Source organism: Schistocerca serialis, chromosome 10, assembly GCF_023864345.2.
Source record: "Schistocerca serialis cubense isolate TAMUIC-IGC-003099 chromosome 10, iqSchSeri2.2, whole genome shotgun sequence".
Taxonomy (NCBI): Eukaryota; Metazoa; Arthropoda; class Insecta; order Orthoptera; family Acrididae; genus Schistocerca; species Schistocerca serialis.
This window is the reverse complement of record NC_064647.1, coordinates 202644420-202672261: the sequence shown is the minus strand read 5'-3', so window position 1 is coordinate 202672261 and position 27842 is coordinate 202644420. Positions and strand designations below refer to the sequence as shown.

At 44.4% G+C, this 27842-nt stretch overlaps 1 protein-coding gene across 3 annotated transcripts in view; it reads right to left on the bottom strand.

Annotated features, from left to right (window-relative positions):
• LOC126425318 (interference hedgehog) overlaps positions 1–27842 on the bottom strand; it is a 602807-nt gene that overhangs the window by 488421 nt on the left and 86544 nt on the right. The gene's annotated exons all lie outside the window — the stretch shown is intronic.

Here is a 27842-nt window from a genome sequence, read left to right as displayed (position 1 = left end):
ATAATGCGCAAGCCGCCTTACGGTGCGTAGCGGAGGGTACCCTTGTCATTTCCTTTCCTGTTCGAGTAGGAAATAGAGCGTGGATAAAACGAGTGTCTGCAGGGTGGTCCATTGATAGTTGTTGTGTCTAGACAAGACAGCCTAGACACAATGAGAGGAAGCCGAAATGCACGCTATAAGCTCACGCAGGATGGCATGAGGTCTGAAACAGGATACGTAATGAATGCTATAAAGAAAAGTACGTAGCTTCTGGAGTACTTAACTTTAATCCATCATTTGTATACATCGTTCTTGATGAGACATGCTTCATACGATAACTATCAATTGCTATGGCACCTTGCTAGGTCGTAGCCATTGACTTAGCTGAAGGCTATTCTAACTATCTTCTCTGCAAATAAACGAGGCTTCGTCAGTGTTGCATCGCTAGCTAAGTCGTCCGTACAACTGGGGCGAGTGCTAGTAAGTCTCTCGAGACCTGCCGTGTGGTGGCGCTCGGTCTGCGATCACTGACAGTGGCGACACGTGGGTCCGACATGTACTAATGGACCGCGGCCGATTTAAAGCTACCACCTAGCAAATGTGGTGTCTGGCGGTGACACCACAACAGTGACAAGGGCCAAATATCTCACGAAATAAGCATCAAACGAAAAAACTATAAAGAACGACACTCGTCTAGCTTGAAGGGACAAACCAGATGGCGATGTCATTGGCCCGCTAGATGGCGCTGCCATAGGTCAAACGGATATCAACTGCGTTTTTTTTAAAAAAAATAGGAAACCCCATTTTTTTATTACATATTCCTTTAGTACGTAAAGAAATATGAATGTTTTAGTTGGACCACTGTTTTCGCTTTGTGATAGATGGTGCTGCAGTAGTCACAAACATATCGCTCACAATTTTAGACGAACAGTTGGTAACAGGTAGGTATTTTAAATTAAAGTACAGAACTTAGGTACCTTTGAACATTACATTTCGGTTGTTCCAATGTTATATATGTATCTTTGTGAACTTATCATTTCTGAGAACGCATGTTGTTACAGCGTGATTACGTGTAAATACCACATTAATGCAATAAATGCTCAAAATGATGTCCGTCAACCCCAATACATTTGGCAATACGTGTAACGACATTCTTCTCAATAGCGAGTAGTTCGCCTTCCGTAATGTTCGCACATGCATTGACAATGCGGTGACGCATGTTGTCGGGCGTTGTCGGTGGATCACGATAGCAAATATCCTTCAGCTTTGCCCACAGAAAGAAATCCGGGGAAATCGGATCCGGTGAACTTGCGGGCCATGACCAATCCACCTGTCATGAAATATGCTATTCAATACCGCTTCAACCGCACGCGAGCTATGTGCCGGACATCCATCATGTTGGAAGTACATTGCCATTCTGTCATGCAGTGAAACATCTTGTAGTAACATCGGTAGAACATTACGTAGGAAATCAGCATACACTGCACCATTTAGACTGCCATCGATAAAATGGGGACCAATTATCTTTCCTCCCGTAATTCCGCTCCATACATTAACCCGCCGAGATCGCTGATGTTCCACTTGTCGTAGCCATTGTGGACTTTCCGTCGCGCAATAGTGCATATTATGCCGGTTTACGTTACCGCTGTTGGTGAATGACACTTCGTCGCTAAATGGAACGCGTGCAAAAAAATCTGTCATCGTCCCGTTATTTCTCTTGCGCCCAGTGGCAGAACTGTACACGACGTTCAAAGTCGTCGCCATGCAATTCCTGGTGCATAGAAATATGGTATGGGTGCAATCGATCTTGATGTAGCATTCTCAACACCGACGTTTCTGAGATTCCCGATTCTCGCCCAATTTGTCTGCTACTGATCTGCGGATTAGCCGCGACAGCAGCTAAAACACATACTTGGGCATCATCATTTCTTGCAGGTCGTGGTTGACGTTTCACATCTGGATGTACACTTCCTGTTTCGCTAAATAACGTAATTATCCTGCGAACGATCCGGACACTTGGATGATGTCGTCCAGGATACCAAGCAGCATACATAGCACATGCCCGTTGGGCATTTTGATCACAATAGCCATACATCAACACGATACCGAGCTTTTCCGCAATTGGTAAACGGTCCATTTTAACACGGGTAATGTATCACGATGCAAATACCGTCCGCACTGGCGGAATGTTAAGTGATACCACGTACATGTACGTTCGTGACTATTACAGCGCCATCTATAACAAAGCGAAAAAAGTGGTCCAACTAAAACATGCATATTTCTTTACGCACTACACGACTATGTAATAAAAATGGGGGTTCCTATTTTTAAAAAAACGCAGTTGATATCCGTTTGACCTATTGCAGCGCCATCTAGCGGGCCAACCATAGCGCCATCTGGTTTCCCCCTTCAAGCTAGACGAGTTTCTTACTTTGTAGTTTTTTCGATTGATGCTTATTTCGTGAGATATTTGGCCCTTGTCACTATCAATGGACCAACCTGTATAGACAATACGCAAACCAGCGTACGATGCGTGGCGGGGGGTACCCTGTACCACTACTTGTCATTTCCTTTCGTGCTCCAATCGGAAATAGAGCGTGGGTATAACTACTGTCTATATGCCTCCCTATCAGCCCTGATTTCTCGTATATTATCTTCGGGGTCGTTACGCGCAGTATATGTTGGCGGCAGTAGAATCGTTCGGAAGTCAGCTTCAAATGCCGGTTCTGTACATTTTTTCAATAGCGTTTCTCGAAAAGGACGTCGCCAACCCTCCAGGGATTCCCATCTGAGTTTTCGAAGCATCTCTGTAACACTTGCGTATTCTTAGAATCCACCAGTAACAAATCTAGCAAGCCGCCTCTGAATTGCTTCCGAGTCTTCTTTCAATCCGACTAGTTACGGATCCCAAACACTCGAGTAGTATTCTAGAATAGGTTGCACCAGCGTCCTACATGCGGCCTCTTTCCAGGTGATCCACTCCATCCTAAAATCCCCCCAGGTCGACCATTTGCCTTCCCTATCACAGTTTTCACATGCTCGTTTCACCTCAGATCTCTTTGCAACGCTACACCCAGATATTTAAACTGCTTGACTGTATCTATTAACAATGTATCCGAACTTTACAGATTTGTTCTTTCTACGAGGGTTGTTTTTTAAGTAAGGGCCGTTTTTATTTTTTAAAAAAGATACAAATACTTTTGTAAAAGAACTTTTATTTTCTGATTCTACACACTTTTACCTATTTTTCTACATACACTCCTGGAAATTGAAATAAGAACACCGTGAATTCATTGTCCCAGGAAGGGGAAACTTTATTGACACATTCCTGGGGTCAGATACATCACATGATCACACTGACAGAACCACAGGCACATAGACACAGGCAACAGAGCATGCACAATGTCGGCACTAGTACAGTGTATATCCACCTTTCGCAGCAATGCAGGCTGCTATTCTCCCATGGAGACGATCGTAGAGATGCTGGATGTAGTCCTGTGGAACGGCTTGCCATGCCATTTCCACCTGGCGCCTCAGTTGGACCAGCGTTCGTGCTGGACGTGCAGACCGCGTGAGACGACGCTTCATCCAGTCCCAAACATGCTCAATGGGGGACAGATCCGGAGATCTTGCTGGCCAGGGTAGTTGACTTACACCTTCTAGAGCACATTGGGTGGCACGGGATACATGCGGACGTGCATTGTCCTGTTGGAACAGCAAGTTCCCTTGCCGGTCTAGGAATGGTAGAACGATGGGGTCGATGACGGTTTGGATGTACCGTGCACTATTCAGTGTCCCCTCGACGATCACCAGTGGTGTACGGCCAGTGTAGGAGATCGCTCCCCACACCATGATGCCGGGTGTTGGCCCTGTGTGCCTCGGTCGTATGCAGTCCTGATTGTGGCGCTCACCAGCACGGCGCCAAACACGCATACCACCATCATTGGCACCAAGGCAGAAGCGACTCTCATCGCTGAAGACGACACGTCTCCATTCGTCCCTCCATTCACGCCTGTCGCGACACCACCGGAGGCGGGCTGCACGATGTTGGGGCGTGAGCGGAAGACGGCCTAACGGTGTGCGGGACCGTAGCCCAGCTTCATGGAGACGGTTGCGAATGGTCCTCGCCGATACCCCAGGAGCAACAGTGTCCCTAATTTGCTGGGAAGTGGCGGTGCGGTCCCCTACGGCACTGCGTAGGATACTACGGTCTTGGCGTGCATCCGTGCGTCGCTGCGGTCCGGTCCCAGGTCGACGGGCACGTGCACCTTCCGCCGACCACTGGCGACAACATCGATGTACTGTGGAGACCTCACGCCCCACGTGTTGAGCAATTCGGCGGTACGTCCACCCGGCCTCCCGCATGCCCACTATACGCCGTCGCTCAAAGTCCGTCAAGTGCACATACGGTTCACGTCCACGCTGTCGCGGCATGCTACCAGTGTTAAAGACTGCGATGGAGCTCCGTATGCCACGGCAAACTGGCTGACACTGACGGCGGCGGTGCACAAATGCTGCGCAGCTAGCGCCATTCGACGGCCAACACCGCGGTTCCTGGTGTGTCCGCTGTGCCGTGCGTGTGATCATTGCTTGTACAGCCCTCTCGCAGTGTCCGGAGCAAGTATGGTGGGTCTGACACACCGGTGTCAATGTGTTCTTTTTTCCATTTCCAGGAGTGTAGTTGCCTTGTTTATTTAAGCACTTGTCATACCGTACAACTAAGTTTTTAATTCCCTCTTCAAAGAATTCGGCCGCCTGCTCCGACAGCCAAGAGTTCACGGCCGCTTTCACTTCATCGTCGTCATTGAAGCGCTGCCCGCCAAGATGGTGTTTCAGGTACCGGAAAAGGTGAAAATCGCTAGGAGCAAGTTCGGGGCTGTATGGTGCATGGTCCAAAACTTCCCAGCCAAAAGAATCAATCAAATCCCGAGTCTTTCGAGAGGTATGAGGCCTAGCGTTATCGTGCAGGAGCAAAACTCCTTTTGTCAGCATGCCGCTCCTTTTGTTTTGAATTGCTCTGCGGAGCTTCTTTAGAGTTGCACAGTAGGCATCTGAGTTGATTGTCGTTCCTCGTGGCATAAAGTCCACTAGCAAAACACTGCGCCGGTCCCAGAACACAGTTGCCATAATCTTGCGCTTTGACAGCGTCTGTTTGGCTTTGACCTTGACGGGTAAGGTTGTGTGTCGCCATTCCATCGATTGTCGCTTGCTTTCGGGAGTGATATGGGATACCCATTTTTATCTCCAGTGACAATTTGACTCAACATGTCATCCCCTTCTTCCTCGTAACGAATCAAAAAGTCCAATGAAGTGGCAAATCTCTTCCCTTTGTGGTCCTCTGTGAGGAGTCTGGGTACCCACCGAGAACACAGTTTCTTAAAGTTTAGGTTTTCAGACACAATTTTGTACAAACTTGTGGAAATTCCAAAGAAAGAGTGGAAATTGTGAATCTTCTGTCCTCACGAATCTTTGTTTCGACTGCAGCCACCAAATCATCAGTGATCACAGAGGGCCGGCCTGAGCGTTCTTCGTCATGGACGTTTTGACGGCCATTTTTAAACTCTCTAACCCATTGACGCACTTTACCTTCACTCATTGCATTCAAGCCATAAACTTCTGTTAACTGACGATGAATTTCTGCAGCTGATAGGCTTCTCGCGGTCAAAAAACGTATCACTGACCGTATCTTTCACGCGGCGGGCGATGCAATAATCGTAAACGTTATAAAGTAGCACAGCGATGCGTACACGTCAGCTACAGAGCTGCAACTTGCATTAGTGTGAACGTGAAGGATGCCGGCAAGTGGCGCGGTGGCTTGTTGCGGCGTCCGCACGAACTACGGGACTGCACGCGCGAACGGCCCTTACTTAAAAAACAACCCTCGTACTTATCCTTATTAACTTACATTTCCCCACAATTAGAGCTAGCTGCCGTTCATTATAGCAACTGGAAAGTTTGTCTAAGTCGTTCTGTATCTTCCTACAGTCACTCAACTTCGACACCTTGCCGTACACCAGGGCATCGTGAGAAATCAAACGTAGATTGCTGCTCACCCTGTCCGGCAAATCATTTTTGTATACAGAGAACAACAGTAGTTCTGTCGCACTTCCCTGGGGCACTACTGACAATACCCTGTCTCTAATGAACACCCGCCGTCGAGGACAACATACTATGTCCTATTATTTAAGAAGTCTTCGAGTCACTCACATATCTGCGAACTTATTCCATACGCTAGTACCTTCGTTAACAGTCTAGAATGGGCTACTGAGTCAAATGATTTCCGGAAATCTAGAAATATGGAATCTGTCTGTTACTCTTGATCCATAGTTCACATCATGTGAGAAAAGTGCAAGCTGAGTTTCGCACGAGCGATTCTTTCTGCAACCATGCTGATTCGTGGACATAAGTTTCTTAGCCTCAAGAAAGTTTATTATATTCGAACTGAGAATATGTTCAAGAATGTGCAGCAAACAGAAGTTGCCGATATTGGTCTGTAATTTTGTGATTCCGTTATTTTACCTTCCCTATATACTGGAGTCACCTGCGCTTTTTTCCTGTCGCTTGCGTCTTTGTACTCGGCGAGAGATTCACAATAAATGTAAGCTAGGTAAGGGGCCAATACTGTGGAGTACTACTTGTAAAATCGAAGTAATGCAGGAAAGTGCTCTTACCGGCTGAGCTACCCTAGCACGAATCACGGACCCTTACTCACAACTGTGCTTCTGCCAATAGCTCTTTCTCTTTCACAGAAATTCTCCTGTATTCCGTTATTTGCTCATATCTACAATAAACTCACTTCCTGAACTAATTAGTGGGTCCTATTAATATACATGAAATTGCAGAGACAGTACAGTTCCAACAGAAATCCTGATACACGTAATAACATTGTATTCTAAGAATTGAATCTACTGCGTGCAGAGTTACAGGTTGTGGCAGTAAATATACAAGCCCGTGGCACTTTATCCGCCGATGCCCGCCGAGTTATTCTCAGGGGCATATCCCTGACACTGGGCTGGTCTGTAAGCTTTGTCACCCACTGCAGTCTCCTGAAAAAAATAACTACTTCCTACTCTAAATCCTATTCTACACTACAATTAAATTAAATGCTGTTGTCAAATTCGAGGGAATCGTCGCACCTTCCTCCTCGACGAACAGGTGAGATCTACCTACATCGACCATGTTCTACTATTGGCCGTCTTCCCGTAAGAATTCCCTCATGTATTTTGTGAAACTTCATTGGTCAAGGTGTGCAATACGTCAACAGTTTCCTCTTGTCTTAGAAAGTGATGTGTGAAGTAGTTGTCTTAGTTCGGTTGCAACGTTATCATACAGGGTGTTTCAAAAATGACCGGTATATCTGAAACGGCAATAAAAACTAAACGAGCAGCGATAGAAATACACCGTTTGTTGCAATATGCTTGGGACAACAGTACATTTTCAGGCAGACAAACTTTCGAAATTACAGTAGTTACAATTTTCAACAACAGATGGCGCTGCGGTCTGGGAAACTCTATAGTACAATATTTTCCACATATCCACCATGCGTAGCAATAATATGGCGTAGTCTCTGAATGAAATTACCCGAAACCTTTGACAACGTGTCTGGCGGAATGGCTTCACATGCAGATGAGATGTACTGCTTCAGCTGTTCAATTGTTTCTGGATTCTGGCGGTACACCTGGTCTTTCACGTGTCCCCACAGAAAGAAGTCACAGGGGTTCATGTCTGGCGAATAGGGAGGCCAATCCACGCCGCTTCCTGTATGTTTCGGATAACCCAAAGCAATCACACGATCATCGAAATATTCATTCAGGAAATTAAAGACGTCGGCCGTGCGATGTGGCCGGGCACCATCTTGCATAAACCACGAGGTGTTCGCAGTGTCGTCTAAGGCAGTTTGTACCGCCACAAATTCACGAAGAATGTCCAGATAGCGTGATGCAGTAATCGTTTCGGATCTGAAAAATGGGCCAATGATTCCTTTGGAAGAAATGGCGGCCCAGACCAGTACTTTTTGAGGATGCAGGGACGATGGGACTGCAACATGGGGCTTTTCGGTTCCCCATATGCGCCAGTTCTGTTTATTGACGAAGCCGTGCAGGTAAAAATAAGCTTCGTCAGTAAACCAAATGCTGCCCACATGCATATCGCCGTCATCAATCCTGTGCACTATATCGTTAGCGAATGTCTCTCGTGCAGCAATGGTAGCGGCGCTGAGGGGTTGCCACGTTTGAATTTTGTATGGACAGAGGTGTAAACTCTGGCGCATGAGACGATACGTGGACGTTGGCGTCATTTGGACCACAGCTGCAACACGGCGAACGGAAACTCGAGGCCGCTGTTGGATCACCTGCTGCACTAGCTGCGCGTTGCCCTCTGTGGTTGCCGTACGCGGTCGCCCTACCTTTCCAGCACGTTCATCCGTCACGTTCCCAGTCCGTTGAAATTTTTCAAAAAGATCCTTCATTGTATCGCTTTTCGGTCCTTTGGTTACATTAAACCTCCGTTGAAAACTTCGTCTTGTTGCAACAACACTGTGTTCTAGGCGGTGGAATTCCAACACCAGACAAATCCTCTGTTCTAAGAAATAAACCATGTTGTCTAAAGCACACTTGCACGTTGTGAACAGCACACGCTTACAGCAGAAAGACGACGTACAGAATGGCGCACGCACAGACTGCGTTGTCTTCTATATCTTTCACATCACTTGGAGCGCCATCTGTTGTTGAAAATTGTAACTACTGTAATTTCGAAAGTTTGTCCGCCTGAAAATGTACTGTTGTCCCAAGCATATTGCAACAAACGGTGTATTTCTATCGCTGCTCGTTTAGTTTTTATTGCCGTTTCAAATATACCGGTCATTTTTGAAACACCCTGTATCACGTTGTGGATCCCGTGTCTGCGGCGGAAAATCGGTTGAAAACATCGTCGGGGGAGGACATTGCAGTATGCACTGTACTTCCTCGATTCACCGCCATGATTTCATACGGGATAATCTACCTGTGCTGCTAGAACATGTGCCTTTACAAGTACGAAACAACATGTGGTTCATGCACGATGGAGCTCCTGCACATTTCAGTCGAAGTGTTCGTACGCTTCTCAACAGCAGATTCGGTGACCGATGGACTGGTAGAGGCGGACCAATTCCATGGCCTCCACGCTCTCCTGACCTCAACCCTCTTGACTTTCATTTATGGGGGCATTTGAAAGCTCTTGTCTACGCAACCCCGGTACCAAATGTAGACACTCTTCGCGCTCGTATTATGGACGGCTGTGATACAATACGCCATTCTCCAGGGCTGCATCAGCGCATCAGGGATTCCATGCGACGGAGGGTGGATGCATGTATCCTCGGTAACGGAGGACATTTTGAACATTTCCTGTAACAAAGTGTTTGAAGTCACGCTGGTACGTTCTGTTGCTGTGTGGTTCCATTCCATCATTAATATGATTGGAAGAGAAATAATAAAATGAGCTCTAACATGAAAAGTAAGCGTTGCCGGACACATGTCCACATAATATATTTTCTTTCTTTGTGTGTGAGGAATGTTTCCTGAAAGTTTGGCCGTATCTTTTTGTAACACCATATATATATATATATATATATATATATATATATATATATATATATATATATATATATATATGATGACTTTTGAACATTATTAAGGTAAATACAATGTTTGTTCTCAAACTAAATCTTTCATTTGCTAACTATGCCTATCAGTAGTTAGTGCCCTCAGTAGTTGGAATCTTTTATTTAGCAGGCAGTACTGGCGCTCACTGTATTTCTGTAGTTCGAGTAATGAAAATTTTTGTGAGGTAAGTGATCCATGAAAGGTACAGGTTATTGTTAGTCAGGGCCATTCTTTTGTAGGGATTATTGAAAGTCAGATTGCGTTGCGCTAAAAATATTGTGTGTCAGTTTAGTGCTGATCAGAATAATTAAAGGGAGAAATGTTTGAGCACGTTCAGTTTTGCTCAGCTGTTTGAAAATCAAATAACGTAAGAGGTTTATCAGCACAGTAATTTATTAATTTTTCTAAGAGGATGTTTCAAAGGCCTCTCTGTCGAAGCCTTCTCTGAACCGTTTGCCTCGATACAACACGTCCAGCAGATACCGCGAGCTCACATGCCAGTTGCTGTGCAGTACTAAGGCGTTACCGTCGTCCCATTACAGCCAAATAACGGTTCTCTCTTTTTCATGTCACAAATGGTCGGCCCTGTTCTGGTCCCTGGGATACAGTTTCGGCCACTGTAAACTGTCGCCACAGCTGCGAAACAACAGAACGAATCACATTGAGCCATCGGGCCGCATCGGTTTACAACTGTCCTGCTTCCATTCTTCTTATGGCCCTCCACCGCAGAGAATCTGGTAGGGGTCTTCTCTGTGCCATACTGCACCGTCTGTGACTGTGCACACGGCTATTGTGGATGTGGAGCTATCCTGCAAACACCACTCTGTTGGTAGGTGCTCTGACGTCATCGTTGGTGTGGTTTCCCGTTGACCTAATGCCATCTCCAATGCACAACACGATCGTTCGGACACCTGTTGACAATTTGTATGATTTATCGTGAATTAGACACAGCACCAGGTTTCGTAGTTCTAGCTTCAAAATTCCCTTAATAGCGGCATACTTTCAAAAAGCCTTTCATCCCCTTTTTCACCGCCTTAGGAGTGGAATTTCGGAGAATCCCTTCTTAAAAGATGCTTACGGTATAAGACCCAGACCCTCTCCAAACTTCAGGTTTGGCCGACGATGACTCAGTGAAGTAGTCTGATCCTGTTTCACCTCCTATGGGGTTGAATTTCCAGTAAATGAAACACGTATTTTTCATCTCTAACCGAGAAGCCAAACATCTATTTTCAAAGATTTAGCTTTAAAAATTCTTTCGCAATAGAATACTTTCATAAAACATTTAATCCTTTATTTCACCTCCTTAGGGGTCAAATTACCAAAAACAGTGACTGCGTATGTTTTATTTCTGACAGAGAAGCAAAAAAAATATTTTCATAGATTTAGCTGCAAACATGCCAGGTGATCAAAAAGTCAGTATAAATTTGAAAACTGAATAAATCACGCAATAATGTAGATAGAGAGGTACAAATTGACACACGTGCTTGGAATGACATGGGGTTTTATTAGAACCAAAACAAAAATACAAAAGTTCAAAAAATGTCGGACAGATGGCGCTTCATCTGATCAGAATAGCAATAATTAGCATAATAAAGTAAGACAAAGCAAAGATGATGTTCTTTACAGGAAATGCTCAATGCGTCCACCATCATTCCTCAAACAACAGCTGTAGTCGAGGATGTGAACAGCACTGTAAAGCATGTCCGGAGTTATGGTGAGGCAGTGGCGTCGGATGTCTTTAAGCATCCCTAGAGATGTCGGTCGATCACGATACTCTTGCGACTTCAGGTAACCCCAAAGCCAATAATCACATGGACTGAGGTCTGGGGACCTGGGAGGCCAAGCATGACGAAAGTGGTGGCTGAGCACACGATCATCACCAAACGACGCGCGCAAGAGATCTTTGACGCGTCTAGCAATATGGGGTGGAGCGCCATCCTGCATAAACATCGTAACGCTGAACTAGCACATTCCCCATTCTGATAATACAGCTTCTCTCTCTCTCATTACAGCTCCTTTTATACTCGATTGTCATGCGCAGTCACTGGCGTTTTGCTGTCCAGCGCCATCTATCGGACATTTTCTTGTTTTCAAATTTATACTGACTTTTTGATCACCCGGTACTTGCATAATGAACTATTACAATGAAAACTTTCACTGCTTATTTTACCCACATAGAGATCGAATTTAGAAAAACCGCGAAACACGTATTCTTTTATTTGTAACCGAAAAGCGTAATACCAGTTATCATAGAGGTGGCTTTAAAAATACTGTAGTAGTTCTTTAATAATGATATATTTTGTTAAAAAGTTTTCACCCTCTAGGATAGGAGTTAATTTCCCCAAAGACTGAAACACATGTTTCTTTATTTGTGACAGAGAAAGCAGATACCAATTTTCGTTGGCCTAGCTTCATAATTGCCTTAATAGTGACAGTTTAAAAAAAAAAAAAAAAAAAAAAAAACCTTCATCTCATATTTTACTCCCTTAGGATTGGAATTTCGATAAATCACATCTTAAACGGCGCCTACAGTATAAGATCCACACCTTCTCCAAATGTGAAGTTTCTGTCTGTAACAGTTTGGGCTGGGCGGTGATGAGTCAGTGAGTCAGGACATTGCCTTGAAGAAGATGTGTTTGTGATATAATGTACTAGTGTAATGTTGCCAGCCATGAGGATAGAATGTCAGAAAGAGGAAGCGGCAGAGAGAGAGAGAGAGAGAGAGAGACCAGACGGCCTGCGAGGGAGAGGATGCGCCGAGGTTGGGTTCAAGGCTGACCGAACCCTGCGTCCGCTCCTTGTCGTGACCCGTCGGCATGGACCCCAGTATCCTGGTAGCTGCTGTCTGTAGCGGAACTGTTCGTACCGGATCCGCGTTCCAGCAGAATGCGTCTTCAGGCTCGGATAAGCTGGAAAATTAATAATACACCAGTAACACCCGCACACCGCCGATTCAGTAATGGATCCAACTCCCATGTACAAAACGGCTTCAGACGAATGATTGCTTTACAAATTGTAACGTCCCCTGAGACAACTTTACAAGGACTACAGTGGGTCTGATCTGTGATGACCTACCTACAAATATTCTTCAAAACTTCGACTGACTCTATTGTGGATATGCTCTGTTGTGGCCCATTACCTGTCTGCATGTCAAGAGACAGCACTGTCTTTCCGTTGGAAGGACAACACTATTTCTTCAAGACTGCATGGAAATCCACTACTTCCGTGTGCATTTTCTTTTACTGCTCAGACTTTCAGAAAAAAAACTGTAATTACAACTGTGATGAATGATCAGGACTCTCTTTATGGACTCTGAGGAAATCTTCGCTTTTGACCAACAGCGTATCAATAAGTGTGTGCATTTGATATCTTTGTTATTGTAATTATGAAAAAAAAATTTCAAATATGTATTGACCAGTGCCCAAAAAATTTGTAAAATTTTTTGTGGGGAGCATGGGGGCTATGTAAGTAGACTCATTAGGTTTTCATATTGGTAACGCCACGTAGCACTCTGTATGAAAATCACTGGCTGTGCTGTGTGCAGTCTGTGGCCGGTTTGCATTGTTGGAATATTTCCTATTGTAGTGTTGGGCAGTTTGGCTGTTAACAGCGCGTAGCGTTGCGCAGTTGGAGGTGAGCCGCCAGCAGTGGTGGATGTGGGGAGAGAAATGGCGGAGTTTTGAGAGCGGATGATCTGGACGTGTGTCCATCAGAGACAGTAAATTTGTAAGATTGGATGTCATGATCTGATATATATTATGACTTTTGAACACTATTAAGGTAAATACATTGTTTGTTCTCTATCAAAATCTTTCATTTGCTAACTATGCCTATCAGTAGTTAGTGACTTCAGTAGTTAGAATCTTTTATTTAGCTGGCAGTATTGGCGCTCGCTGTATTGCAATAGTTTGAGTAGCGAAGATTTTTGTGAGGTAAGTGATTCATGAAAGGTACAAGTTATTGTTAGTCAGGGCCATTCTTTTGTAGGGATTTTTGAAAGATTGCGTTGCGCTAAAAATATTGTTTTAAAAAAGTAAGGAAACTTACATTCTTGGTTCAAATGGCTCTAAGCCCTATGGGACTTAACTTCTGAGGTCATCAGTCCCCTAGAACTTAGAACTACTTAAACCTAACTAACCTAAGGACATCACACACATCCATGCCCGAGGCAGGATTCGAACCTGAGACCGTAGCGGTCTCGCGGTTCCAGACTGTAGCGCCTAGAACCGCTCGGCCACCCCGGCCGGCTGTTTAAGCACAGTCATTTATAATTATTCTAATGGGACGTTACAAAATGAGTTAAATACAGTAGCTGGACAAAAGTCTGGAAACACCAGAAACGTCGTACATGCCCGGTGTAGGACACTCTCCAGCATTCAAAACAGTTTCCACTCGTCTCGGTATGGATAAATACTGGTCCTGGAATCTTGTACCATTCATGCTGCAAAGTAGTGGCAAGTTAGGGTAACGATCATGGTGGTGGACAGCGATCAAGCACCCTTATCTCCAAATCAGACCCCAAAGACTCAACAATACTGAGCTCTGGTGACTACGGTAGCCCATGCTCAGAAAACCAATCATGGACGGTTTGATCACGGACCCTGTCACTCTGCAACACGGCATCACCACTCGGGAACAAACATTGTACCACTGTCTGAACCTGATCATCCAAAATGCTCACAGAGAGCTTGTCAATAATCCAACGTTGCAGAATAGTCTTGGGGGCCACGGAATATGATGATATGGCTGCCCAAACCATCACCATACATCATTCTTGGGATGTTAGCTCGGCCAGATGGAAATAGTATGAAACAAGAACCATCCGACCACATGACTTCCATCCACTTCTCCATAGTCCAGGTTTCATGGCTTCGGCACCACTTTTTCCTGCTACAGACATATACGCCACTGATGAGTGGATTCAGAATTCCAGCCCTACCTACAGTTACCTGCTTATGGGGCTCCGCTTGTGTTATTTTGGTGCTGACAGGATTCGCAACTGCGACATTCAGTTCTGCAGCGATAAGGACAGTCATATTAGTGGAGTTCGTACATAAGTCCGCCATGTCAGACCCGATCAAATGCCTTTTTAGTGTCTAAAACGAACGCCCCCTTGTTGTGACCGTCTGTCCTAGAATTGCATATCTGCTCATCCGCACAGGTGGCCTGGGTATTGTGCCATGCCAGGCCCGAAAACACAACTGTCCTGTGATGGTTATGTTTCCCTCCTTCAGGAATTCTTGTAGTGTGGTACCGACATCGGTGGAGTCCGCCGATGACCGACATAGCCCGACCTTTTCAGATGAGTGCGCGACAACTTGCGCGCGGTCACTATTCAGCCGATCTCATCGCCTGAATGTACTCACTTCGGACGACAATCGATGAAATTCTAATTAGTTTCTTTTCTTCGGTCGAATCTACCGTCGTTCTCACATACGAAGTATGGACTGTGAGAAACTATGCTTAATCTGAGAAAAAAAAAATTTGTGGCAAGGTCGTATGGGACGAAACTGCAGAGGTCATCCGTTCCTAAGCTTACACACTACTTAATCTAACTTAAACTAACTTACGCTAAGGACGACACACACACACCCATGCCCGAGGGAGGACTCGAACCTCCGACGGTGGAAGCCGCGTGGACCGATACAAGACGCCTCAGACCGCGCGACTGCCCCGGGCGGCGAGAAAGAAGAATTCTATGGTATCCTGAGGGTAAAAAAATACCAGCACCGCAATATAGCTGGGATTCTATGGCCTGAAATCGCAGCTTCATTGGAAGCCACAAGTAGGGAAAACCTTTATCACGGATTGTAGTCGTAAATTATATCCTCCAAAACTTACTTTGTTAAAGTGAGAGGGGTGGCGTATCTTATGCTTACACTTACTGTAGTTGATCTTCTTCCGCGTTGTGTTTAGCTACCTACGATTTATTATTTCCACTACTGACGCTTTTATGCAAGTACGGCTGCGCGGGATTAGCCGAGCGGTCTTGGGCGCTGCAGTCATGGACTGTGCGGCTGGTCCCGGCGGAGGTACGAGTCCTCCCTCGGGCATGGGTATGTGTGTTTGTCCTTAGGATAATTTAGGTTAAGTAGTGTGTAAGCTTAGGGACTGATAAACATAGCAGTTAAGTCCCATAAGATTTCACACACAGCTGGCCGCGGTGACCGAGCGGTTCTAGGCGCTTCAGTTTGGAACCGCGCGACTGCTACGGCCACAGGTTCGAATCCTGCCTCGGGCATGGATGTGTGTGATGTCATTAGGTTTAATTAGTTTTAAGTTCTAGGGGACTCATGACATCAGATGTTAAGTCCCTTAGTGCTCAGAGCCATTTGAATCATTTATTGTTCTCGTTACGGTGTTTTTCGATTCCGAAGGACTCTCACTTGTGGACGTCATGCCAAGTGGAACCACTATAAATTCTGATGCATATGTGACGACACTGAAGAAACTTCAAGCTCGGCTGAGTCGTGTTCGACAACATCGGCAAAAGCAAGATGTTTCGCTGTTGTACGACAATGCACGGCCACATGCCCTCTCAAAAAACCATGGAAGTGTTCACAAAACTCGGATGGACAACACTGAAACACCCGCATTACAGTCCTGACCTGGCTCCATGTGACTATCATCTCTTTGGGAAACTGAAAGACTCTCTTCGTGGAACAAGGTTTGAAGATGATGTCTCCCTTGTGCTCGCTGCCAAACAGTGGCTCCAACAGGTTGGTCCAGAATTTTACCGTGTGGGTATACAGGCGCTGGTTCCAAGATAGCGTAATGCAGTTGAGAGGGATGGAAATTATGTGGAGAAATGAAAATATTGTTCCTAAAAGATGTATCTACACACTGTAAAACTTTGAGACATGTAGAATAAAAAATGGATTTTAAAAAAAGTAGTGTGCATTTCTCTTGGAGTGACCCTCGTATCTCAAGGTAACCGCATACCGTTCCTTCTACAAAATGTGGCAAATTTAGATAATGATGATTGAGATGGATATCGATCACGCGCCCTTCTCTCCAAAGTAGACCGCAAAGGCTCAACAGTATTGAGAACTGGCGAGTGTCGTGGTCAGTGGAGATGCGACAGTCCCGGTGTTCACAGAATTGGACCTGGGCGACGTGCGTTATGTGAAAGGGTGTCGTGTCGTCTTGGAACACAGCACCACCAATGGGAAACAAACATTGTACCATACGATGGGCCTGATGAGCCAAAATGGTCACATACTCCTTGGCAGTAATGAGACTTTGCAGAGTAAGCATGCAGCACATGGAATACCACGATACGGCTGTCCAAATTATCACCGAACCCTCGCCATGCTTCACTCTTTGGAAGTGAATTTCGCCAGAAGTTGGAAACAGAGTGCCGGCCGGGGTGGCCGAGCGGTTCTAGGCGCTACAGTCTGGAGCCGCGTGACCGCTAACCATCGAAAAGTAAACGACCAGACGCATACGAACAGTTCTAGGCGCTACAATCCGGATCCATGCTGCTGCTACGGACGCAGGTTCGAATCCTGACTCGGGCATGGATGTGTGTGATGTCCTTAGGTTAGTTAGGTTAAAGTAGTTCTAAGTTCTAGGGGACTGATGACCTCAGACGTTATGTCCCATAGTGCTCAGAGACCTTTTTTTTTTTAAAAAAAAACAGTGTGGTACAACACTCATCCAACCAGATGTTTTTTTTGTTTCATTGATTCACAATCCAGGTTTTATGGATTCGGCACGTCGTTTTCCTGTCACGTGCATTTGCGTCACTGAGGAGAATTATCACTCCATCAGCTTAAGAGCTCGTGCATCCAAGTTACTGAGATGAGTAATATACAGAAGAATAGGAAAGAAAACTGAGCGTGTGTTAGATGAAAATCAGCTTGGGTTTAGGAAACATAAAGGCACCAGAGAGGTAATTCTGATGTTGCGATTGATGGTGGAAGTAAGACTAAGGAAAAATCAAGACACGTTGATAGGATTTGTCGACCTGGTAAAAGCGCCCGACAATGTGCAAGATGTTGGAAATTCTGCTATGCTATAGGGAAAGATGGGTAATATACAGTACGTACAAGAGCCAAGAAGGAATAATAAGAGTAGAAGACGAAGAATGAAGTGCCCAGATTAAAAAGGGTGTAAATCTTTCACCCCAACTGTTGAATCTGTACATCGAAGAAAGCAATGATAGAGACAAAAGAAAGGTACAAATGGTTCAAATGGCTCTAAGCACTATGGGACTTAACATCTGAGGTCATCAATCCCCTAGATTTAGAACTACTTAAACCTAACTAATCTAAGGACATCACACACATCCATGCCCGAGGCAGGATTCGAACCTGCGACTGTAGCAGCAGCGCGGTTCCGGACTGAAGCGCCTAGAGCCGCTCGGCCACAGCGGCCGTCAAAAGAAAGGTAAAGGAATTGGATTAAAATTCAAGGTGAAAGGATATGAATGATATGATACGCTGATGACCTTGCTCTCCTGAGTGAAAGTGAAGGAGAGTTACAGGACCTGCTGAATGGAATGAACAGTCTAATGAGTACAGAATATGAACTGAGAGTAAATAGAGGTAAGACGGAAGTAATGAGAAGCAGCAGAAATTGTAACAGCGAGAAATTAACATCAAGATCGATGGTCACGAAGCAGACGAAACTAAGAAGCAAAATACCCCATGATGACCGGAGCAAGGAGGACACCAAAAGCAGACTAGCACGGGCAAAAAAGGCATTCATGGCAAGAGAAGTATACTAGTATCAAACATAGGCGTTAATCTGAGGAAAAAATTTCGGAGTATGTACGTCTGGAGTACAACATTGTACGGCAGTAAAACATGGACTATGGGAAAACCGGAACAGAAGAGAATTGAAGCATTTGGGGTGCGGTGCAGGTGACGAATGTTGAAAATTAGGTGGACTGATGAGGTAAGGAATGAGGAGGTTTTGTGCAGAATCGGAGAGGAAAGGAATATGTGGAAACCACCGAAAAGAAAAGAAGGGACAGGATGATAGGACACCTGTTAAGACATCAGGGAATGACTTCCACTGTGCTAGAGGGAGCTGTAGATGGAAAACAGACATTGGAATACATCCAGCAAATAATTGAGGATATAAGTTGCTTGTGTTACTCTGAGGCCGGCCGGTGTGGCCGAGCGGTTCTAGGCGCTTCAGTCTGGAACCGCGCGACACGCTACGGTCGCGAGTTCGAATCCTGCCTCGGGCATGGATGTGTGTGATGTCCTTAGTTAGGTTTAAGTAGTTCTAAGTTCTAGGGCCCTCCCATGAACCATGGACCTTGCCGTTGGTGGGGAGGCTTGCGTGCCTCAGCGATACAGATGACCGTACCGTAGGTGCAACCACAACGGAGGGGTATCTGTTGAGAGGCCAGACAAACATGTGGTTCCTGAAGAGGGACAGCAGCCTTTTCAGTAGTTGCAGGGGCAACAGTCTAGATGATTGACTGATCTGGCTTTGTAACTTTAATCAAAACGGCCTTGCTGTGCTGGTACTGCGAACGTCTGAAAGCAAGGGGAAACTACAGACGTAATTTCTCCCGAGGACATGCAGCTTTACTGTATGATTAAATGATGATGGCGTCCTCTTGGGTAAAATATTCCGGAGGTAAAATAGTCCCCCATTCGGATCTCCGGGCGGGGACTACTCAAGAGGACGCCGTTATCAGGAGAAAGAAAACTGGCATTCTACGGATCGGAGCGTGGAATGTCAGATCCCTTAATCGGGCAGGTAGGTTAGAAAACTTAAAAAGGGAAATGGATAGGTTAAAGTTAGATATAGTGGGAATTAGTGAAGTTCGGTGGCAGGAGGAACAAGACTTTTGGTCAGGTGACTACAGGGTTATAAATACAAAATCAAATAGGGGTAATGCAGGAGTAGGTTTAATAATGAATAAAAAAAATAGGAGTGCGGGTTAGCTACTACAAACAGCATAGTGAACGCATTATTGTGGCCAAGATAGACACAAAGCCCATGCCTATTACAGTAGTACAAGTTTATATGCCAACTAGCTCTGCAGATGATGAAGAAATTGAAGAAATGTATGACGACATAAAAGAAATTATTCAGGTAGTGAAGGGAGACGAAAATTTAATAGTCATGGGTGACTGGAATTCGTCAGTAGGAAAAGGGAGAGAAGGAAACATAGTAGGTGAATATGGATTGGGGGGAAGAAATGAAAGAGGAAGCCGCCTTGTAGAATTTTGCACAGAGCATAACTTAATCATAGCTAACACTTAGTTCAAGAATCATAAAAGAAGGTTGTATACCTGGAAGAATCCTGGAGATACTAAAAGGTATCAGATAGATTACATAATGGTAAGACAGACATTTAGGAACCAGGTTTTAAATTGTAAGACATTTCCAGGGGCAGATGTGGATTCTGACCACAATCTATTGGTTATGAACTGCAGATTGAAACTGAAGAAACTGCAAAAAGGCGGGAATTTAAGGAGATGGGACCTGGATAAACTGAAAGAACCAGAGGTTGTACAGAGTTTCAGGGAGAGCATAAGGGAACAATTGACAGGAATGGGGGAAAGAAATACAGTAGAAGAAGAATGGGTAGCTCTGAGGGATGAAGTAGTGAAGGCAGCAGAGGATCAAGTAGGTAAAAAGACGAGGGCTAATAGAAATCCTTGGGTAACAGAAGAAATATTGAATTTAATTGATGAAAGGAGAAAATATAAAAATGCAGTAAATGAAGCAGGCAAAAAGGAATACAAACGTCTCAAAAATGAGAACGACAGGAAGTGCAAAATGGCTAAGCAGGGATGGCTAGAGGACAAATGTAAGGATGTAGAGGCTTGTCTCACTAGGGGTAAGATAGATACTGCCTACAGGAAAATTAAAGAGACCTTTGGAGAGAAGAGAACCACTTGTATGAATATCAAGAGCTCAGATGGCAACCCAGTTCTAAGCAAAGAAGGGAAGGCAGAAAGGTGGAAGGATTATATAGAAGGTTTATACAAGGGCGATGTACTTGAGGACAATATTATGGAAATGGAAGAGGATGTAGATGAAGATGAAATGGGAGATAAGATACTGCGTGAAGAGTTTGACAGAGCACTGAAAGACCTGTGTCGAAACAAGGCCCCGGGAGTAGACAACATTCCATTAGAACTACTGATGGCCTTGGGAGAGCCAGTCATGACAAAACTCTACCATCTGGTGAGCAAGATGTATGAGTCAGGCGAAATACCCTCAGACTTCAAGAAGAATATAATAATTCCAATCCCAAAGAAAGCAGGTGTTGACAGATGTGAAAATTACCGAACTATCAGTTTAATAAGTCACAGCTGCAAAATACTAACGCGAATTCTTTACAGACGAATGGAAAAACTGGTAGAAGCGGACCTTGGGGAAGATCAGTTTGGATTCCGTAGAAATGTTGGAACACGTGTGGCAATACTAACCTTACGACTTATCTTAGAAGAAAGATTAAGGAAAGGCAAATCTACGTTTCTAGCATTTGTAGACTTAGAGAAAGCTTTTAACAACGTCAACTGGAATACTCTCTTTCAAATTCTGAAGGTGGCAGGGGTCAAATACAGGGAGCGAAAGGCTATTTACAATTTGTACAGAAACCAGATGGCAGTTATAAGAGTCGAGGGGCATGAAAGGGAAGCAGTGGTTGGGAAAGGAGTGAGACAGGGTTGTAGCCTATCTCCGATGTTATTCAATCTGTATATTGAGCAAGCAGTAAAGGAAACAAAAGAAAAATTCGGAGTAGGTATTAAAATTCATGGAGAAGAAGTAAAAACTTTGAGGTTCGCCGATGACATTGTAATTCTGTCAGAGACAGCAAAGGACTTGGAAGAGCAGTTGAACGGAATGAACAGTGTCTTGAAAGGAGGATATAAGATGAACATCAACAAAAGCAAAACGAGGATAATGGAATGTAGTCAAATTAAATCGGGTGATGCTGAGGGGATTAGATTAGGAAATGAGACAATTACATTAGTAAAGGAGTTTTGCTATTTAGGGAGTAAAATAACTGATGATGGTCGAAGTAGAGAGGATATAAAATGTAGACTGGCAATGGCAAGGAAATCGTTTCTGAAGAAGAGAAATTTGTTAACATCGAGTATAGATTTAAGTGTCAGGAAGTCGTTTCTGAAAGTATTTGTATGGAGTGCAGCCATGTATGGAAGTGAAACATGGACGATAACCTATTTGGACAAGAAGAGAATAGAAGCTTTCGAAATGTGGTGCTACAGAAGAATGCTGAAGATAAGATGGGTAGATCACGTATCTAATGAGGAGGTATTGAATAGGATTGGGGAGAAGAGAAGTTTGTGGCACAACTTGACTAGAAGAAGGGATCGGTTGGTAAGACATGTTTTGAGGCATCAAGGGATCACAAATTTAGCATTGGAGGGCAGCGTGGAGGGTAAAAATCGTAGAGGGAGACCAAGAGATCAATACACTAAGCAGATTCAGAAGGATGTAGGTTGCAGTAGGTACTGGGAGATGAAGAAGCTTGCACAGGATAGAGTAGCATGGAGAGCTGCATCAAACCAGTCTCAGGACTGAAGACCACACAACAACAACAAGTTCTAGGGGACTGATGACCTCTGATAGTGCTGTTACTCTGAGGTGAAAAGGTTGACCCAGGAGAAGAATTCGTGGCGAGCCGCATCAAAACAGTCTGACGACACAAAAATAGAAAATAAAGGAAGGAGATATGAATGGTTTTAGAACACCAGCTCGTTCTGAAATTCGCTGCTTATGGATCTCCCTTCGTGTTGTTTTGACAGGGTGAGCGAGTGAGACATTCAGATCTTCTGACTTCTGCAATTGTAGTCTTCTATTTTTCGTCATAGCGCTCTACAATGACTGTCCGTCGGTACCGGTAAGCACACATCCGTGTTGTGAGTTACAAGGTGTTTTTCTGCTTTTCTTGTTTGCGATGTAAGTCTCCGATACGCTGGCGCTCAGAACACCAAACACATCGTCTCCTATGCTTACGGGAGCAACCAAAATACGGGCGCCAACAATTTACCCACGTTCTAATTTATTTAGCTCCGACACGTGTACTCACAAGTACACAGAACACTGTTATGACCACGAATGACACTTGCAACGTGCTGAAGACGTTCCACAGACGCCGTTCGTGGTCAAATTCAAACAGCGCAATTTACAGGCTTGGACAGCTCGAGCCCGCATTTCTCGCGGTGTTGTTTTACTCCAACCCCTGCAGCTATGCAACATTCACACACGGTACTGGCGGTGCAGCAGGAAGTCGGCAGGCAGTCCAGCGCCGCAGCGCTTGTCTCGTCTCGGCAGGCTGAAGCCAGCTGGGGCCGGCATGCGTGCCGTCTATAAATGAACCTCTCCTCTCTCCTCTCACGCCCTCTCTCTCCACCTCCCCCCCCCCTCTCTCTCTCTCTTTAGCCGTGTCCGGCCGCTGCAAGATGCGAGTGCCGACGCCCTCAACTCGCAGCTTCCCCCCTGCCCTTTCCTTCCCAGGTAAACACACCGCGTGCACCCACGTCATCGAAACCGTCACCCATCTCAGCGGCACGACAGCCGGCCTAGCTGATGCCCGTAGTTTCAGGAGGATGCTAAGTTCACCCAACCTGGATATGATGTGACGTCATTCTGACGTATATACGCTTTAGTCGATTAACACACCTATCGACTTTTACGAACGTTCGAGATTCTAAACTGTCGTCAGCTAGAGGTTTGTTTTGACACGTGCGATTCTGAAAACAGCTCAGTGCGGCAGCGTGTATGTATTTCGCCAAAATAAAAGTAAAAGAGCTGGATATTAATAGAAATATTCCTGACCGTGGCCTTGAAAACACCACGGACAACACGTTTCGTAAAAAAGTGAAGTCTTCTTATGTCCCGACGAGATTAGATTGTGTGATTGTTGTATTGAATGCTTACGCCGAAAATAATATTTATTTATTATCAACATTTTAGTATGGTTTCATACAATTGGTCTTGTCAGTACATATTAGACTGTAGCAGCATACTCTTGCTGACTTTTTTTTCTTAATTTATATAGCTGAAAGAGAACTCGTGCAAGTTTGTTAGCTAAGTAATTTATATGTCCATCCCAAGATAGTCTTTTATCAACCATAATTCCAAGTAATTTTACACTCGGACCGCAGAGACAGGTACCTTAGTGTCCAGTAATGACTGGTGCGTAGAATGATTCAATTTCGAACTTGAAAAGAAAAATATGAGGCATTGTTGAAGAAAAATCGTCGACCGGAAATGAAATACGAGGGGAAGTGGATTTCTCAATGTAATTTTAACCAAAGGTTAGTCTCTAGTACTGATGTATTAAATGATTGAATGCAGTGTCAAAGTATTCCATGGTGGTATGATAAACCAGACGTACTGTATATTATGTCATGTATACAACCACAATAGTTTTAGCATGTACCTGGCCATGTCAATGTGGTTTATGTCAGCAGTATAATTTGCTAAGACAAGATTATGCAAAATACGAATTGCATCACAACATGAGCGGATACCTTAAACTATGCAGAAGTCTCGTTACTTTTGCTGGATGCAGCTTGCAGAAGACGGAACCAGTAAAGGTCTCTAACTCGGAGAACCAATGTGTTTGGTCATCACATACTCAGTTCAGCTTTGGAGTCTACTGTTCACAAACGAATGGTGCAGAGCACAGCGCTACCCTGTCACAACCTCTCGAAAGTTCACAAAAGTCGAATAGTCGATATACGGTTTCTATCGTTTTCGATGTAGCGTGTGTACGTCATAATGACGTCACATCGTATCCAAGTCCGGTGAACTTAGCATCCTCCGTAGTTTCAGTGCTGGCGAGGTCTACGAGAAAGACAGCCCGCGGCGCGTACGTCACGAAGTTAGTCCTGCGCTCGCTCACTCAAATCAGCAGACAAACTTCGTTTCAACACATGTTAACTCGTAACTAGGCGTTTCCGTACGAACGAAAATCTCAGTGTTACTAGTCCTATAATGATGGGAAGTCCATGGGTCTACTTATAATTTGTTACGGCTGTACTGGCGTACAATAAAACTAAATCATGCTAAAACGATTATCAGTTGCATAAGGCACCACTTCCAGCACGTAATGAGCACTGTTAATCAGAAGAGACTAAATGCTATACAGACGCCGTTATACCATTTATATCGAGTATTGATCTTGAATTAAATTTTGCTGTAGTACTGTTAGACTGCATAATAGCAGATTCCAGTGGAAGATATGAGTCTCGTTAGTACTTACTCGCCCAGCTGCGATTTAACAGGTTTAAATACGCATTTTGTCTGCTGAGCTGAGCGAGCGAGCGAGTCCAGGCCTACCTTCGTGACGCAAGCGCCGCGGCCTGTCTTTCTCGTGGGCCTCGAGTGCTGACCACTGACGCCACAACACTACGGAGGGCAGCAAACAACCAAATTTCCCTTACTGTGCGTACAGATCGTCTACGTTACAAAATGGTTTAATCCGCCATCTGTTTACAGTTGCAGGTTGCCTGCCTCCCAGGTGCTATCAAAATTCGATTTTCAATATTTCATACAAATATTGAGCGAAATTAAAATGTCACCAACGCGTTGATCCACCTCTGGACCAGTTATCCGTCTTAGCATTCACTGATAGAGTTCTTGGATCTCTCCCCCCCCCCCCCCCCCCGAGGTATATCGTGCCAGTTTCTATTTAATCTCCGGTCATCCTGATTTAGGTTTTCCGTTTCCCTAAACCGCTCCAGGCAAATGCCGGGGTGGTTCCTTTGAAAGGGCACGGCCGACTTCCTTCCTCGTCCTTCCCTAATCCGATGAGACCGATGGCCGCTGTCTGGTCTTCTCCCCCAAAACAACCCAACTCTATTCAATCGGCGTGTTAGATCCTCTAAATCCCGAGTTGATTGGAGGTCCCTGCACATAATACTTCAAACTTTCTCATTTGGGGAAAGATCCCGTGACCTTGCTGGCAGAGAGTAGGGTTTGGCAAGCACGGAGACTTGTAAGTCCAGGATGGCTTGTTATCCTCTCTGTAAGTCGACCGCGTTCCTTTTGTCTATGTGTTCGGCCGTGATTCCACCCAAAATCGTCGAGTACATCTACATCTACTTGGTTACTCTGCAATTCACACTTAAGTGCCTGGCAGAGGGTTCATCGAACCATTTTCATACTACTTCTCTGCCATTCCACTCTCGAATGGCGCGTGGGAAAAAGGAACACATAAATCTTTCCATTCGAGCTCTGATTTCTCTTATTTTATTATGCTGATTATTTCTCCCTACGTAGGTGGGTGTCAACAAAATATTTACGCATTCGGAAGAGAAATTTGGTGACTGAAGTTTCGCAAAGAAAACCGCCTTTGTTTCAGTGACTGCCACCCAAGTCGCTTATCATATCAGTGACACTCTCACCCCTATTGCGCTATAACACGAAACGAGCTGCCCTTCTTTGCACTTTTTCGATGTCCTCCGTCAATCCTACCTGGTAAGGATCCCACACCGCGCAGCAATATTCCAACAGAGAACGGACAAGCGTGTGTAGCCTGTCTCTTTAGTGGGTTTGTCGCATCTTCTAAGTGTTCTGCCAACAAAGCGCAGTCTTTGTTTAGCCTACCCCACAATATTATCTATGTGGTCTTTCCAATTTAAGTTACTAGTAATTGTAATTCCTAGGTATTTAGTCGAATTGACAGCCCTTTGATTTGTGCGATTTATCGTATACCCAAAATTTATCGGATTTCTTTTAGTAACCATGTAGATGACATCGCACTTTTCTTTGTTTAGTGCCGATTGCCACTTTTCGCACCACACAGAAATTCTCTCTAGATCAGTTTGTAATTGGAATTGATCGTCTGATAATTTTACTAGACGGTAAATTACAGCGTCGCCTGCAAACAATCTAAGGAGACTGCTCAGATCATTTATGTAAATCAGGAACACCTATCACTACTAACTGTGACCTCCCTTATAGGAAATCACGAATCCAGTCACACAACTGAGACGATACTCCACATGCACGTAATTTGATTAAGGGGGGTAGGACGTCAAATGGGCCGACTTGGAGCAGGAGAGGCACCACTGACATTTTAATTTCCACTGTCTATACTTTTACAAATAAATTCATAAAACTTTGTCAGCATGACCAGGAAGAATTCAGAATTCACACTCTTAGTGGTGGAAGTTCGAAAACATACAAAGTAATTTTTTCTTACATGTGAAATTTCTTCGTTTTTTTCACTTACTAATGGCAGCATTTGTTGCTGTAGGTACACTTTTCTTCATAAGTAAGAGAGATTCTTCGATGAATTTTGCACAGCATACAAACCATACTTAAACGTGTATGAAACTCTAGAATTTTCAAAATCTATTAAAAACTGTGGTAAAAATTGAGTTAATTAACTATAAAATTTGTGTTTTTTCTAAACATGAAGTTTAAAGTATAACAGTTCATTCGTTTTTTCATAAATTAAATAAATTCTAGAGTTTCATACACCTGTGAGTATGGTATGTATGCTGTGCAAAATTCATCGAAGAATCTCTCTAACTTATGAAGCAAAGTGCACCTATAGCAACAAATGTAGCCTTTAGTAAGTGAAAAAATGATGAAATTTCGCACGTAAAAAAATTTACTTTGTTATGTTTTCGAACTTCCACTGCAATGGGTGTGAATGCTGAATCCTTCCTGGTGATTCTGACAAAGTTTGATGAATTTATTTGTAAAAGTATAGACACTGGAAATTAAAATGCCCTGTGATGCCCCTTCTGCTCCAAGTCGGCCCGTTTGACGTCCTACCCCCTCAATAGTAGCTTGATAGGGTTGGTATCAAAGCCTTCTGGAAATCTAGGAATATGGAATCGATCTGAAATCCCTTGTCGACAGCACTAATTACTTCATGGGAATAAAGAGCTAGCTGTGTTGCACAAGAACGATATTTTCTGAATCCGTGTTGGTTATGTATCAATAAGTCATTTTCTTCAAGGTGATTCATAATGTTCGAGTACAGTATATGCTCCAAAATCCTACTGCAAATCGATGTCAGTGATTTGGGTCTGTAATTCAGTGGGTTACTCCTATTTCCTTTCTTGAATATTGGTGTGACCTGTCCTACTTTCCAGCCTTTAGGAACAGACCTTTCGTCAAGTGAGCGGTTGTATATGATTGCTAAGAACGCCGCTATTGTGTCTGCTTAGTAGTGGCATCGCGCGTGTTCAAATGAGTGTTTCGCCGATTACTGCAGCCGTCTTCTTTGAACCCAATTACACGTCCTCTCCCAGTTGC